Below are 17,589 nucleotides of genomic sequence, written 5' to 3' on the forward strand. Positions count from 1 at the left end.
CCTGAGGGAGATTTAGGTGCTAACATAGTGGCGAATCCACTGGGAAGAAACTGAAATCAAATCACCTTGTTTCATAATAATTCTAAGCTTCTGGATGATGAGCTTAGGATTGGAAAGGCTGAGTAAGTTGGTTGTGTCCTGTGATTTTTCTCAATAGCACGCTGGCTTCGAGACGATATACCAGAGCCAATCCAGACCCGGATCCTCCTCATATCTAAGAAAACCCCAATTTGATCCTGAGACTCCTTCGTCAAGAGAGCACCATAACTCCCCTGTTCAAATCCCATTCATGTCCCAACATTTTTGAGTATCTTGAAGAGCTTGAGTTTGACGAACAGTTTGAGATATCATTGTTTGAGTCTAAATCCGAAAGGGCTGTTGACTACACTTTCCCCAATCCGCAATTTCTTGTAGACTTGGAAACAGAAAGGGCTAATAGGTTAATTGATAATTATATTGCAACACAGCCCCAAACTCCAATTGCAAGCCCCTTACAAACTGTTCACACTCCTCCAACACCTCCAAGGCCAAATCAACTGAGAATGATGGCTGCCCGTTTCGCACCCCTGGTTCTGCCCCAAGTCCTAGATGATATGCCAACGGATTAACAAAGTAAAATCCTATTTTTTTATGGCACTCCTAACATCATTACTACCCAGCAACATGTATACAAAATGACAGACTTCTATTAACTTCATGAGATCGATGCGGAGAACGTGGCAATGAGGCTCTTTGTACAGAAATTTGCAGGTGATGTGAGGAAATGGTTCAGAGGTTTGCCAGCAGCAAGTATCACTACCTTGGCTGAACTACAAAGACAATTTTTAAACCGGTGGGAAGTGAAAAAGAATCCCCTTCAAATTCTGGCCAAATATGAACAAATCAAACGAAACGCTGGTGAGTCGGTCCAAGATTATTGTGTTAGATTTAATGCAGTCTATAACGAAATTCTAGATCATCTAAAGCCACCTGTGGGATTAGCTGTGATGAATTTTCCAGATGGTTTTGATGCTGACATGGCCTACCAATTAAGAGAGAGAGAACCGGCCACAATGGAAGACATGCAGAAAATTGCGGTCAGCGTTGAAGCAAATCTGCTGTCCAAAAGAGCTAGAGCGAAAGCAGAAAAGAAGATCACTGTGAAAGAAGAGTCTTCTTCAATGGATCAACTACTCAAAAAGGTAGAGCAGATGCTTGAAAGGGTGAAGCTCAACAAGCCTGAGCCACAAGTTAGTAATCCTACTTCCGTGGACCGGAGCCAAATGAGGACGAGAATGTAATAGGCGAAGAAAACCACCTCTTTACTCCAGATGAGCTGCCTACTTACATTACCGAAGAAGAAGAATGTGCAGTGAACTCAGATGCACACAAAGACACTGATATCATTCTAGCTAGTGACACTGTTTTGGAAGAAGAATCAGAAGAATATCAAAGGGGATATATGAATGCTTTTTCCGTAGAACAGCAACGATATTGTGCTGGCCAAACCAATTCAGAAAAAGAAGGAGGTTGAAGCAGAAAAGAACGATTCATCAGCTACACAAAGAAAAGGAAAGGAGGTGGTTGGTCCAGAGAGAAGCAAATCAAAATTAGCAGAACAATCACAGCAGCAAGCTACATCAAAAGAAAAAGAAAAGAAGGAGATCCCAGTCAAAGAGGTAGAAAAGACTCCCGCTTTTAGCTTAGAGAATGAGATTTCTATGTTAAAGGTATCCATCCCCTTGATTGAAATAATGAAGAACAACAGTTATAGAGGACAGATTTCTAAAATGTTGAATTTGGACCCAATGTCCGACATGGCAAATGTAGAAGATGATCAGCCTGAAATGATTTTTGGACCACCATCGAATGGTGAGTCTCCTGATATTGCTGTGCCACCCTTCTATGTCAGTTTACGATTGCATGATTTTGTGTTACACAATGCCATGTTCGATTCCGGAGCTTCTCACAATCTCATGCCCAAGGCTATCATGGATAAGCTTGGTCTGGACATCACCTGGCAATATCATGATCTCTATTCATTCGATTCCAGCAGAGTAAGATGTATAGGACTCATCAAAGACTTGGTTGTGAGTTTGGATCAGCTTCCTATGAAAAATGTTTTGAGGATGTGGTGGTAGTAGATATTCCTCCAAGGTTTGGCATGCTTCTTTCTAGGTCTTAGGTAGCGAAATTGAAAGGGACACTACAGCTGGATTTCTGCTATGCAACTATCCCAGTGTTTGGACAAACGAGGAAATTATATCAGGAACAAAAAATGAAATATATGATCACAAGCAAAGAGAAACCTATAAATCATCCTATTAACTATGTACATATAGATTTAGAGTCTTTTGTTTTGTTTTCAGATAGTTTAATGATATAGATATTCATATAGTAGAAGAAGATGCCAATCCGAAAATAGCAGAAAATTTCAGAGAAATTTTGAAAAAAGAAGGACAAGAAAAGCAGGAAAATGTTGGGAAATCAGCTGAAAGTAATGGATAGCAAGCAGACAAGGCACAACAAACAGATTTCCAGCACGTACAAGAGGAGGAAGAAGGCTTGTGGACCATGGATTTTGATGGAGCAGTAGGAAATGATGACACTGGAATTGGAATTTGGGTACGCAGTCCTTTCTCCGCCCCAAACAAAGTGCCTAGCAGCATGAGGGTTTGCTCTTACAAGCTGGCCTTTGAATGTTCAAACAATGAAGCTGAGTATGAAGCTCTGATTGCTGGCCTGAAGATTCTTAGAAAGGTGAATGCAAAAAGGATTTTGGTATATGGCGACTCTGAATTGGTAATAAAGTAGGTCAGAGGTGAGTATCAAGAAAAACATCCTAGGATGTAGGCCTATCGTAATGCAGTTTTAGACATCTTAAAGTTATTTTCAGAATACACCTTGACATGTGTTTGTTGGGTCCCTATAATACTAGTGATTACCCCATTACTATTGTAGTTCTACCCCTTATTAATATTGTTGTGCCCCTATTGCCCCCACATTGTTATTATTGTGCCCCATAGAATCCTTTATTGTTATTTTTGTGGCTTTATATTATTATTGTTAGGTCGGCTAGATTATATTGTGACTCCTTAGACTCCTATATATAGAAAGGAGGTTTTGTCATTTGAATCCAACAATTGTTCATTTATGTAATTTAAAGGAGGTTTCCCCCTCTAAGAGTCTAAATTCTAAGGCGTTGATATATCTTTTCTTGAGCTGGTTTCATAACATTTCGTATCAGAGCTTTGGATTCTAGGGTTTCACTGCTCCAAACAAGTCATCGTGACATTTTCGCTATAAATTTTTTTTCTGTGACGTTTCAGAAGTCGCAAAAAAAACCCATTTGAGAAGAAATTGCACTGAACCTTGGGTCCAAATTTCAGAGCTTTTCGTGAACTATTTGCGGATATATGATCTAAGGAAGTTGGTCTTTTTGCAGACTCCTGAATTACATTCAAAACAGGTGACCTGGGGAAATTCATCATAACGTTCGCTCTTAGGATCGGATTGAAATTTCATAAGAATGTACAGAAATAGGACGGACTGTAGCTTCTTGTATGCATGCTTCAGATCCAAAGGTCGAAATAGTGACTCGTGGCACATCGTACAAGTTCACTCTACTGAACTAGTCTATAAGCAAGTCACTGTGGGAGATTTCACATAACTCTTCCTTGGAGAATCCAATTTGGGTCAGACTTGTGGCATTGGAAAGAGGACATAGAGGGCTACTATAGGTCACAAATTCAGAACTATATGATTTGAAAGTACAGAGATACATTAGAGGCAATATCGAGCTCCTACAAAGTGAAAAAAGGTGTGTAGATTTTCTTAAATTTTTGCTTAAGCTTGGTTTGAAAATTTATTTTGAAGGAATTAAAAGCGCATAGTAGAGCATTATTATAGGTAACTGATGCCCCAAGGAAGGAAAATGCAAACACCTAGTAAGGAACCTGAAAGCTCTAGCATGACTCATGAAGAAGAGGAAGAAATGCAACATGATAAATCAAAATTACAAGACCAAGTGCAACAACTGTCCCTTGCACAAAAAGGAACAGAATCTAAGATGGATGGTTTAAAGAAATATGTAGAAGCTAAGATGGATGGTTTAAAGAAAGTTGTAGAAGCTAAGATGGACTGTATAAAGAAAGGTGTAGAAGCTAAGATGATTGATGTGGAAGCTAAGATGGATGATTTGAAGATAGATTTGAAGACAGACATGGACGAATTGAAGACAAATATGAATAAGTTGCTACAAGAAATGGTCCCTAAGGGTGAAAGGGTACTAAAGGAAAATCATGATGAGAACAAAAGAAATGTTAATCATGATTCCATAGCTGCTAATGTTGGATCGAAGACTCACCATATTCCAAAAATCGATATGAGGAAGTTTGATGGCAAGGATCCTGCCACATGGATATTACAGATGGATCAATTCTTCGATCTCAATAATGTGAAAAACACACAAAAGGTACGTATGGAAACTTTATATTTGGAACCAAATCAATTTGTATGGTATCAATGGCTTTGCTCTCGTAAACCATTTATCACTTGGGCAATTTTTACAGAAGAATTGATAACACATTATGAGGATACAAAAAGCAACACTTTTTTTAGCCAATTGATAAGTCTCAAACAAAACGGTTCAATAATGGAGCACATTGAGGAGTTCCAAAAATTGAACATAAGGGTAAAAGATATTCAAGAGGAGCATAGGATTGATGTGTTCATAGGGTCTTTAAAGGATAATATCCAACATGATGTTCGCCTTTGGGAACCTGATTCATTAGAGAAGGCATTCAGGTTAGCAAGAAAAATGGAAAGAAAAATTATGGCAACCAGGAAGCATACCACTCACAACTATAAAGACAGAAGTGTTGTTGCCCCTAGTCTACCACAACCTATAAGGTTGACACCACAACAATTGGAAGAAAAAAGAGCAAAAGGGCTTTGTTACAGTTGTGATAGCAAATACACTAAAGGCCATAAGTGTGCTGAGAAGAAATTATTCTACATAGATTGTGAAGAGGAAGAAGAAAAGGAGCAAGCAAGGTAAAAAGAAGACGATATACTCCAGGAACAAAGCCTAGATGAAGAACAAATAAATCCAAACATATCTTGTAATGCATTGGCGGGAATTACCACTCCTCAAACCATCAAGATAGAAGGACAAATCAAGAAGAAAAGTTAATAATGTTGATTGATTCAGGAAGTACCCACAATTTTATTCATTGTAAGGTAGCAAAAGAATTGAATTGCTTCCTATATCTAGCACCAAAGTGTCAAGTGATGATTGCAAATGGAGGAACAATAAATTGCTCTAGAAAGTGCCATAATATCAAGATATCCATGGGAGAATATGTATTGAGTAGCCCAATGCAGGTGCTGATGTTGTACTAGGAGTCCAATGGCTACAATCCCTGGGTACAATAGCTTTTAATTTTCAAGAAATTTTCATCAAATTTTCTACGGAAGGAAAGGAAGTCGAATTAAGGGGTATTGCAAGGAAACCAAGAAAGATAATCAGCTCTAATAGTATGACAAAGCTTGTAAAAAAGGAGCAAAGAGGTGTAATTGCACAATTATGCTCGCTAGATGTTTCCACATCGGAATCATCTATTTCTCGAGATCTCCAAAAAGTCATGGATAATCATTCCAAGGTATTTGAGACTCCCAAAGGTCTCCCACCTATGCGTGATCACGATCATGCTATTCATCTGATTCCAAGAAGTGTTCCTCCAAACATCAGGCCGTACAGATATCCCTATGTCCAAAAGAGTGAAATTGAACGTATGGTTGCAAAAATGCTAGAGGCTGGTATAATTCAACCGAGTCAAAGTTCTTTCTCTGCTCTAGTAGTATTGGTGCACAAGAAGGATGGATCATGGCACATGTGTCCGGATTATAGGGAGCTCAACAAGCTCACTATTAAAGATAAGTTCCCCATTCCTGTCATTGATGAATTACTAGATGAATTGCATGGATCAATTTACTTCACCAAGTTGGATATTCGTTCAGGATATCATCAAATCAGAATGAAGACTGAAGACATTCCGAAAACAACATTTAGAACTCATGAGGGTCATTATGAATTTTTGGTCATGCCTTTTGGCCTTACCAATGCACCTTCAACATTTCAAGGTTTGATGAATTCAATTTTCAAACCATTCCTTAGAAAATTTGTTTTAATATTTTTTGATGATATACTAATCTACAACAAGTCTTGGAAGGATCATGTTGAACATGTTGACAAGGTGCTACAACTATTGAAGGAGAAACAATTATATGCAAAAAGATCCAAATGTTTCTTTGGAGTCCAGGAGGTGGAATATTTGGGTCATATTGTATCTCATGAAGGAGTTAAGGTAGACCCTAGCAAAATTAAAGCCATTAAGGAATGGAAAATCCCCACATCCATAAAGCATATGCGAGGATTTCTCAGGTTGACAGGGTATTATCGCAAGTTTGTTAAGAATTATGGGAGAATAACAACACCTCTAGCAACATTATTTAAGAATGATGCATTTTCATGGACTCTGGAAGCAACAAAGGCCTTTGAACATCTTAAAGAGGCAATGTGCCAAGCACCGGTCTTAGCTACACCGGACTTCACAAAAACCTTTATTGTGGAATGTGATGCTTCAAGAAATGGAATTGGTGTTGTTCTAATGCAAGATGAAAGACCCATTGCTTTTGAAAGTCATCCAATCAAGGGAAAGTTTTTAAGCAAAGCTATTTATGAGAAGGAAATGTTGGCAATACTCCATGCACTTAAGAAATGGCGACCCTACCTAATGGGTAGACACTTCAAGGTAAAAACAGATCATGATAGCCTTAAATACTTTTTACAAAAAAGATTATCCTCTGAAGAGCAACAAAAGTGGGTCACAAAGATGTTGGGTTATGACTTTGAAATCATCTACAAAAAAGGGAAGAAAAATGTGGTGGCAGATGCACTCTCAAGAAAGGATGAGGATGTGGAAGCAGTGTTGTGCACCATTTCTATTATCCAACCGGATTGGATAAACGAAGCAAGGGAGGAATGGAAGAATGACGAAGAAGTGTGGGCACTTATTCGAAAGCTACAACAAGATTCCAGTACGTCTGATACATTTATCTAGCAAAATGATTCGTTATGGTAAAAGATCGCTTATACCTTTGTAAGAATTCCGAACTAAAACAAAATATTCTTATGGAATTGCACAGTTCTCCCTTAGGAGGGCACTCAGGATTTTTAAAAACTTACCATAGGGTTAAGAAGGAATTTTTTTGGGATGGCCTTAAATCAGATATTCAAAATTTTGTGGCCGAATGTTTGGTTTGCCAACAAAATAAAGTTGAAACAATTAAGACACTGGGTCTATTACAACCTTTATCCATTCCAAGCCAACGTTGGGCGGAGGTTTCAATGGATTTTATCACAGGTTTACCCAAGTCTGAGGGAAAGGATGTCATCATGGTGGTCGTTGACAGACTTACCAAGTATGCACACTTTTGTGCATTATCACATCCATTTAAAGCCAGTACGGTTTCTACTGCATTTATGGAAACAATTTGAAAGCTACATGGAAACCCAAAGATTATTGTAAGTGACAGAGATCCCATTTTCACTGGAAATTTTTGGACAGAATTATTTTCTTGTCTTGGTACTCAGTTAGCTCATAGCTCATCTTATCATCCTCAATCTGATGGGCAAACTGAGATAGTAAACAAATGCTTGGAAGGATATCTTCGTTGCTTTGTATCTGATAAATAGACACAATGGGTCAAATGGTTGCCTCTGGCTGAATGGTGGTATAACACTTCCTTCCAGACAGCAACAAAAATGACCCCATTTATGGCATTTTATGGGTATCAACCACCATCCATCACATCATATTTAAGAGAAAATTCTAAGGTTCAGGCAGTGGAACATCACATCGAATATCAGCAACAAGTCCTCCAACTCTTAAAGGATAACCTCATGTTGGCATAGAATAGAATCAAATAACAGGCAGATCAACATCGCAGTGAAAGAAGTTTTGATGTAGGTGATTGGGTATTCCTACGGCTACAACCATATAAGCAAATGTCCCTCAAGCAAGCTAAGAAGGATAATAAATTATCACAAAAGTATTATGGTCCATACAAGGTGTTGCAAAAGATTGGTACTATGGCATACAAATTGGAGCTTCCTACAGCTTCTCGATTGCACCCAGTTTTCCATGTTTCATGTTTAAAGAAGGTTATAGGTGACAAGCTCCCAGTTCAAACAATATTGCCTGAACTTGAAGAGGAAGGAAAAATTATATTGGAACCAGAAGCAGTCACAGAAACAAGAACTCGACAGCTACGAAATCGTTCAATTTCAGGGTATCTTATCAAGTGGAAGAACTTATCTGCTGAAGATTCCACATGGGAGGATGAGAATTTTATGCAGAAGTATCCAGAACTACTCAAGCGTTGAGGACAATACTTTTTTGAAGGAGAGGGGCATGTTGGGTCCCTATAATACTAGTGATTACCCCATTACTATTGTAGTTATACCCCTTATTAATATTGGTGTGCCCCTATTGCCCCCACATTGTTATTACTGTGCCCCATAGAATCCCTCTATTATTATTTTTGTGGCTTTATATTATTATTATTAGGTCGGCTCGATTATATTGTGACTCCTTAGACTCCTATATATAGAAAGGAGGTTTTTTCATTTGAATCTTCCAAGAATTGTTCATTTATGTAATGTAAAGGAGGTTGCCCCCTCGAAGAGCCTGAATTCTAAGGCATTGAGCTAGTTTCATAACAATTTGCCTCGTATACAAAATAGTATTGTTGATGCTCTTGCCAAGGCAGCAAGCAGTTTGAAGATCCCCATGAACTCCAGCAATAAATTTGAAATCCATGTCAAGCATCGTCCAACCATTCCAGACAATCAGCGATATTGGCAAGTGTTTCAAGATGATGAGGAGATTAAGGATTTTTTGCTAAATAAAGGCAAGTTCAAAGAAACCTAAATTGATGTAGAAAATGATGAGGGCAAAGGGAGTGGTACAAATGAAGTGCAGATCAATGAAATGGACGTGTTGCAGCTGAAGAATAACATCATTCCTAAAGGCTTGATACCTCTAGAAGAACTTTATGATCAGGATGATGTAGCCCACAAGCCAACATTACAGCCAACAGAGAAGTGTGTAGAAGAGGTCAACATCAGAACAGTTGCGAATCCTAAGTTGGTAAAATCTTCTAAAGCATTACTGCAAATATCAAGGACAAATACATTAGTTTGATGGCTTCATTTGCGGATGTGTTTGCTTGGGATTATTCTGATTTAAAGACCTATGATACCAATATTATTCAGCACATAATACCCATCAAGCCCAATCAAAAACCATTTAGACAGAAGCTGAGAAGGATAAATCCAAAGTTGCTGCCATCTGTCGAAAAGGAGGTAAACAGGGTGTACAAGTCAGGTATCATTGTGCCCATCGGATTTTCAGATCAGATCTCCAACTTAGTGCCTGTACGCAAGAAGACCAGTGAGATCTGCCTATGCATTGATTTCAGAAATCTAAATAAAGTCTCATTGAAGGACAACTATCCACTGCCCAAGATGGACCACATACTTCAGCGAGTAGTGGGGGCATCTCGTATGTCACTGCTTGATGGTTATTCCGGGTATAACCAAATTTCTATCCATGAGGATGACCGAGACAAGATGGCATTCACCACTCCATGGGGAACCTTTCATTATGCTAAAATTCCTTTTGGTTTAAAGAATGTAGGTGCCACATTTCAGCGTGCAATGGACTTGGCTTTCTCGAATGATAAGGATGTGTTTTTGGTGGTGTACCTGGATGATTTGATGGTATTTTCCAAATCTGATGAAGAGCACATGCATCACCTAAAAACTGCCTTTCAAAAGTGCAGAAAATATGGTCTATTGTTGAATCCTAAGAAGAGCTTGTTCGCCATGGAGGAAGGCAAATTACTTGGGCACATCATTTCAAAGGACGGCATTCGTATTGACCCAACACGTGTGCAATCAATTCAGCAAATCAATCTACCCCAGAATAAAAAGGAGATACAATCATTCAATGGTAAGATGAATTTTCTGCATCGCTTTGTGCCTAATCTTGCTGAACACTTAAGAGAGATGACTAACATGATCAAGAAGGATAGCCAAGTAAAATGGACAGAGGAGGCTGTAAAATCTTTCAACTTGGTCAAATTGACCCTTTCTTCAGTTCCAGTTCTAGTCAGCCCAGATTACACTCAGGATTTCATAGTGTTTTCATTTGCTTCTGAGCACACTATGGCAGCGGTATTATTGCATAAAAGAGATGACCATGAAAGACCCATTGCATTCTTCAGTATAGCTATAAGGGATGCGACTTTAAAGTACAACATCATTGAGAAGCAAGCCCTGGCACTTGTGAAGCCATTGAAGGATTTTCGGTTATATATCCTACATTCTCACATTCTGGCCTATGTTCCTAATGCTACTGTAAAAGATGTTTTAGTGCAGACTGATCCGGAAGGGAGAAGAGGCAAATTGATTGCGGCTTTTCTGGAATATGATGTGGAAATAAAGCCCACAAAGCTGGTCAAAGGATAGGGATTGGCGAAGTTAATGGCCGAATCAAACTTTCATGCTTTAGACATAAATCTGATCACTGCCATGTCCGATGAGAATGAGGAAATATCATCCATTCAGGTATCTGAAATGTTTGCTTTGTCCCCATGGTATTCAGATATAATATATGTGCTGAAAAATCTGTCACCACCGCTCGGAATAACGAAAAACAAAGCGAGAACACTCAAATTGAAGGCTGCCAAGTTTTGTATTTTGAATTCTACACTATATTGGAAAGATCCCGGTGGCATTTTGTTAAATTGTTTGGTGGAAGAGGAGGCAAAGAAAATCATGGACGATTTCCACGGAGGAGAGTGTGGTGGTCACCTTTTTTGGAAGTCAACAACAAACAAAATTTTGAGAGCAGGGTACTACTGGCCTACTTTGTTTGCTAATGTGTATAAGATGGTCAAGCGCTGTCATAAATGTCAGATTTTCGAAGGAAAATAGAAATTACAGCCTTTGCCACTTAAGCCTATTGAGGTGAGCGCTCCTTTCCAGCAGTGGGGATTGGATTTCAATGGGGAAATTCATCCCGCTTCTTCGGGACAACACAGATGGATCCTTACAGCGACCGACTATTTCAAAAAATGGATTGAGGTAGCTCCCAGCAGACAAGCTATAGATACGGTAATCATTTCATTTCTCAAAAATAACATCTTGTCTCACTTTGGTTGTCCAAATAAGTTAATCACCGATAATGCAACAGCTTTCAAATCAAAGAGGATGGTAGAATTTTGTCATAAGTATCACATCATTTTGGGTCATTCAACTACCTATCATCTGCAAGGGAATGGATTGGCGGAATCTTCGAATAAGTCACTAGTCAACATTATCAAGAAGCTGCTGGAAATAAATAAAAAGAGCTGGAATAAGAGGTTGGTCCATGCGCTTTGGGCAGATCGGATCAGTCAGAAAAAGTCCATTGGTATGTCACCGTTTGAGCTTGTTTATGGAGTTGACATAGTATTTCCCACCTCCCTTGCTGCCCCGGTAGTCAGACTTCTTCAGGAGGCCGGCAGTGAAGAATATCCCATGTAGAGAAGGTTGAATCAAATAGTCCACTTGCAGCAAACAAGAGAAGAAGTTTTCAAGAACACATCCAAATTGCAGGAGAAAATAAAGAAAATCTATGACATAAAAGCAAAGGCAGATAAATTTCAGTTGGATGATGTGGTGCCAAAGTGGGATGCAAGGAATGAAGAGAAACGCAAGCACGAAAAGTTCAAAAATCTTTGGAAAGGTCCTTTCAAGATTGCAGCATATAGGGGTCAGAATGCCTTTTTTCTGAAGGAAATGAATGGGGAAGATTGTCCTGGAGGGCCGATAAATGGTCGGATGCTCAAGTGGTACCACTGGTGATTTATTAACGTTGCTTCCACTGTCATTTTAAATACAATTTTTATTTCAGTTTGGTTTCAGTTTGTCAAGTTAGTTTTTGAGTTATTTCAATGTCAAGTTTGAGTCAATTTCTTGGTCATTTTAGTTTCATAAATAAGTCAGAGTCCTTTGCTATTTATCGAAATGATGACTCCATAGCCCAATGGACAAAAGGCACTTTCTAGCTCCTCTAGAGATCTTTTGTTCTTAGCACCTCCAAGGAGCTACCATCCCCCATTGGAGCCAATGTTAGAGTCGGTCTGGTCAACCCTCCGTCAGAGATCAAAACTCTTTGTGCATTTCAATTTTAGGTGTCCCGCTCCATTCACTCAGCTGCATTCCACTAGGGGCATGCCATGATCTGACGGAGAAAGTCATGCTAATCATTTCCCCTCATGTCTGGCTCCTTCTGGCTCAGGTCTTTTGTCAATAATCACTAAAGTCCATGACAGTCAATGTCTGGTCCTTTAAAGGACAAAAGTCATTTTCTATGTTTAGGTCTAGGAATTCATCAATTTGGTCTTTGAAACATGTCCAGTAAAGCCATGCAGGCCAGAGGGAGGCCCTTACACAACTATGGTTCAGAGAGCTTCATCGTCATGTGGATAGACTTCGACTCTTCTTCAAAACTCTATTTTGAAGAAAAGTCAAAAAGTGTCATTTATGAAAAAAAATTCCAAAAAAATCGCCAATTAATTTTTTCAGATGCAGTCATGGTTTCTGTGGCCAAATGTCCTATCATACAGTCCCTACAAAGAGTGCCGAAAATTTCATCATTTGAGCCAAAATTTCAAAGGGAAAGTGAAAATCAGTGTGTTTTAAAGTCAGTGAAAAAAGTGAAAAACACAACATTAGAAAAATGGGTTTTCAAGGAAGCAAAAATTAAATCCATCTCTTCCAAGGCTATATATACATGTTTTCATCCAAATCAAGGGCATTGTGCTATTACAAGCATTGGAGAGACGTCGCAAAGGTGTGAGTGTGAAATTGTGAGCATTTGAGTGAGTTGGAGGTGGTTTTAGAGGGCGTGGCACATATACCCAGGAGCGCGGCACACAAAGAGGGTGCGGCGCATACCCAACGTGCGGCGCACTGGGTTTTGCACGCGGCGCACACAGACCAAGGGCCGAAAAACATTGCCAAATCACTCCAAATTTTTGTGGAGCTCTGCTATTTGAAAGGTAGGCAACCTAACTCCACTTTTGCATCAAATTTGAAAGGAATAGCATGGTTTTATGATTATAAATCAAATGCAAATTTTTTTTATAAAGCAAACAAAAGAAGACATCAAGAAAACCATGATGCTAGGGTTTTTGCTACAGTGACAGTGCTGCCAAGGTGTTCTTCCTACCCTACCCCTATTACTCATTCCCCTAAGCTATTGTCCCCATAATCACTACCCTAACCCTACCAAAAATCATACTCCCTTTCCCCTCTTCCCAAACCCTACCTTGCAAGCAACACAAACCCTACCCTATCAAAATACCCCAAAACCCCTTGTATATCCCTAAATACAATTTTCCTATAAACCCCTATTCCCATTATATTGTCCCCCATCCTAATGCTCCCTCTTTAATTGTCCCCTTGGTGGCAGATTGTCAAAGCAAACTCCAGCTTCACTATAATCAAAGGGTAGCCTAAATTCAGTTTAGAAAATAGCAGTTATGGCATCCAAGGTTTCGTCAGAGTATGAGGTGGAGACCCACAGTGATACAGCTTCAGGAGAACAGGCCCCCAGGAGACATCACCGGAGTGGAAAACATGTTAGAGATGAGCCAAACACCCTCACCGAGTTGCAGGCATTCCCTCTTGCTATGTCATGTTTCCAGCACTTAGCATGTTTTGAATTTTGTCAGAGGGTGGCAAATGTCAGAGTTCATCATGAGTTGGCCCGTCTTTTTGCACTTCACCTGCATGGAGGAAAGTCTATCTTGGCTGGGGTCACTTTCACATTGACACCCGAAACCATATCAGTGGCAACAGGAATACCGAACATTGGAGAACAGTGGCATAAGAAGAAGAAGGTGGAGAGGCATCATTACGAGCCTTACATTAAGGCCAGCTGTTTGAGCCAACTCACGAGAGTTTTTCCATTCAGATTTTTGAGAGATGAGTATGCTCTGCTCATGAAATTGATCATGAAATACTTCAGTTGTGAGGGGATGTTTTCTCGCCTTTATGCCTATCACATCAGGATGCTCATGCACTTTACCAGGGTGCGAATGATGAACCTCCGTTTTTCATCTACGGGAACATAGAGAGGATGAAAAACTTCATGCAGCACAAGACCCCTCAACAGCAGCTCAACAATGTTTATCACTTTGCTCTTATGCGCATTTTGGTGGATCGTCAGTTGGGATTGCAGGGTATTGCTTGGGAGGACATCATCTCTCGTGACTTCTTCAGTGCTCCAAAAGTAGTATCAGAGGCATAGCATGAGATAGGAGGCCCATCTCATCAGTATGAGCGGCATGAGACTACTACTATGCCAGTATACATCACCTATCAGAGAGGCAGTAGATCCCTATTTGCAACAGCAAAGCGAGTGTTATCTCCACCCGTGGTGGAAGGGGCCTCGCTTCCAACATCAGCATCACAGGAGCAGGGCAAGTGTAAGGAGCCAGTGCAGGAGGAAGGGCCATCAGGTGAGTGAGAGACCAAATTCGTTCTCCTCCATGATGATGAGACAGATGCAAAACCAACAAATGCAGAGCTTATAGAGATCATCCAGGAGCAGCAATCAATGATTGGGTCCTTATCCCTTGACTTGGAGAGGGCCAAGTGGAACATGAAGTACCTGGAGCAGAGAAAAAAATAGCTTGAGGACCAGTAGATGATTATGGAGCTGGAAAACATTCATGAGCATCGCCAAGCTGCTCAAAGAAGAAGAGTTGAGCTCACATCTTTGGAGCAAGAAATCAATGAAGATCGGGAGGCCAACCTTGAGAGGGTCAACATGCATTTGGAGAGGCTACTGGATAAGGCCGACTAGGACCTTGCTCTACTGAGACACATGGCTTTCCATTATAGGGTGCGAAACATGAGTGCACAGGCCCGAATAAGGAGTTTGAAAGCGAAATTGAGGAAAGCAACAAGAAAGGAAAAAGAGGAAAAAGAGCAAGATCGGCTTCGAATCTTTTCTGAGGCTTCCTTGGCCCATCATAACACTCCATAGGGAACCTCCAGCCCAAATTTCAAGAAACTTGGGGAATTTTTGGTCACATGGTAATTTTTTGGGCAAAAAACGGGGATTTTCTCCCTGCATTGGCGCGGCGCTAAAATTCTAGGGCTCCAAATGAGGAATGGTTTACATTTTTGGATTCATCATGGAAAATCACAACTATTGGTGTCCGGACAAGAAATTTTGGCAAGGTATGAGTCTCCAAAAGGTCAAAAAACACCCAAAAATGGCCTCTCTGCCACGTTTTTGACACACAGGAAGCAGTCTTGGGAGAATGAAGATTTGGAGGGGAAAATGAGCACCAAATTCAATAATTCTAGTGGGGATAGAAATTAGATAGGATAGGATTTCCAACAAGCCCACTTGGGCATATTTTGGACACTTGAAAGTGCCCCAAAACAGGACCCAAAGTAGCGCAGCGCACAGAGGAAAAATTGCCCAATTTCCTTCTGTTTCGCGAAATTTCAGTTCGCGACTTCTCCAAGTGGGCCCACTCATCTACACTTCGGTTTTTTGGCACCAAAGGCGGCATTTAAAGTGTTTTTTCTCCAGATTTTCTTCTATCCAAGTGGCGAAGGAAGGCAAATGGTCACCCAAGCCAAATGTCATGTTTGTAGCGCTGCACCTGTAGCTAATGGTTGGCTCTCCATCTCCATTTTGCAATGATTCAAGTAACTCCCCAACCCTTGGGCATTCTATCTCTTCCTTACACATTCTATATATTGTATGCAAGTTAGTTGAAAAGGGTTGGTTGGCTTGTAACTTCTGGGAGACTGTGGGAACGAAACTTTGTTTCTTCACTGTGTATTTTTGATAGAGAATTAATGAAAGGCAGCGGCTCTGTTTCATGAGATTCTTGTGGTTGTGAGTGTAGCAAATGTGTCTCTTATGTTTTCATATGTATTACGTTATGTTTCATAATTCAATTCACGTTCATTTCCAGTGAAATTTTTGGAGTGAGATTAGGTAGAATTCAATTTTATTGCTCTGCCTGTGGGAAACTTTCATGTTGAGTGTTATTCTTCTATTGAAAAGGATTCATGTCACTATGCCCTTTTCACTTTCTTCAGCAATCTATTCATGCCGCGGTACCTCAAACTAAATTGTTACATTTTCCGCCTACCTCGCTCACAGAATAATCTGTGCCTTTGTATTAAATTCTTTGTTCTTTGCTGACCATTGGTCCCATACCATCCCAGAAGCTCGGTCATTCATGAAAATTGTTTCCAGGATCCCTATTCACTTACTAGCCTAAGGTAAATATTTCATTGTAAGTCATCTCATACCGTTTTCGATTATCCATTCACTGAGCGTGACTCGGAGAGAGCCCTCTCCTGCTCTGGTAGGGCTAGCTACCAGAATGAGCGTGGTTTGTGGTTACCCTAATTTTTTCCTTCCTTCAGCCTGAGGTAGATTTAGGTGCTAACAAGCCAGTTTCCCACTTTTGAGGGAAACCCACCCCAAGCCGCGAGGTACACCTCGCTCTAGGCAATGAAATACACAACGAGGATCCGCAAGATCAAGGTGTTTTGGGTGTTCATGGAGGCGAGCATACAAACATGGATCAACCATAGGTCGCGCTTGTCCCCTACAGTTCATAACAGTTTTCAAAGCGTGACAGAACTCAAGGCGGATATGCATAACCTGTATATCCGAGCATGCAAGGATCCAACCCGAACATGGGTGAAGCTCCAATTCATTATAACAGACAATGTGATCTTCCCAGTGATGGAGTCATGGCCCCTAGAGTGGCACACTCCAGACTTGGAAGAAATGGAGAAGATTGTAGCGTAGCAACGAAATAAGGATACCAAGCTACGCCTCGCGCAGCTGGCTAAGAGAATGTGCCAGGGACAAGAAGCGGCCACACGGTAGAAGGCAGCTGAGGCGGAAGTAGTAGCATAGACGATGGAAACCACAACTGCGCTAACCAGAGAGGCCGAGGAAGGCCAGGAGATGTCCTCAAAGCAGCATACCAGGGAAGTGGACAGGAAGGAGGATCGCACATACCCTAGTATGACATCAGCATAACTCAAGCGGCCGCACGACCCAGAAGAAACAGGCTCCAGGAAGAAATGGAAAGCCACAAAGTCATCCGTCGACCCAATCACGCTCACAGAAGGTGATCCATTGGATATCGGCAAAACAATTCGGGAAGTCGCGATGAATGCACGCGACTGGATTTGCACAAAGATCCTGTTGGTGCGCAAAATCTGGTAAGCGCAGAGGTTGAAACATGTACCTGTCACTCATATTAGACATCCCCAGGGTGCGAAACCTGGTTCCAGCACCCCCCATACTACTTCGAGTGAGACCTCAGTCGACGCTCCGCAGAATGTTGCCTAAAGGGCTAGTAGTATCGGGATTTTCTTGGATAACTCACTTCTAAACGTGGGTTAGGCCCCAAAAAGCCAATAGAGGGGTCATATATTAC

This window comes from Pinus tabuliformis, chromosome 1_1, assembly GCF_031772625.1.
Source record: "Pinus tabuliformis cultivar Carrire ecotype Pingquan chromosome 1_1, CPIR1, whole genome shotgun sequence".
NCBI classification, from domain to species: domain Eukaryota; kingdom Viridiplantae; phylum Streptophyta; class Pinopsida; order Pinales; family Pinaceae; genus Pinus; species Pinus tabuliformis.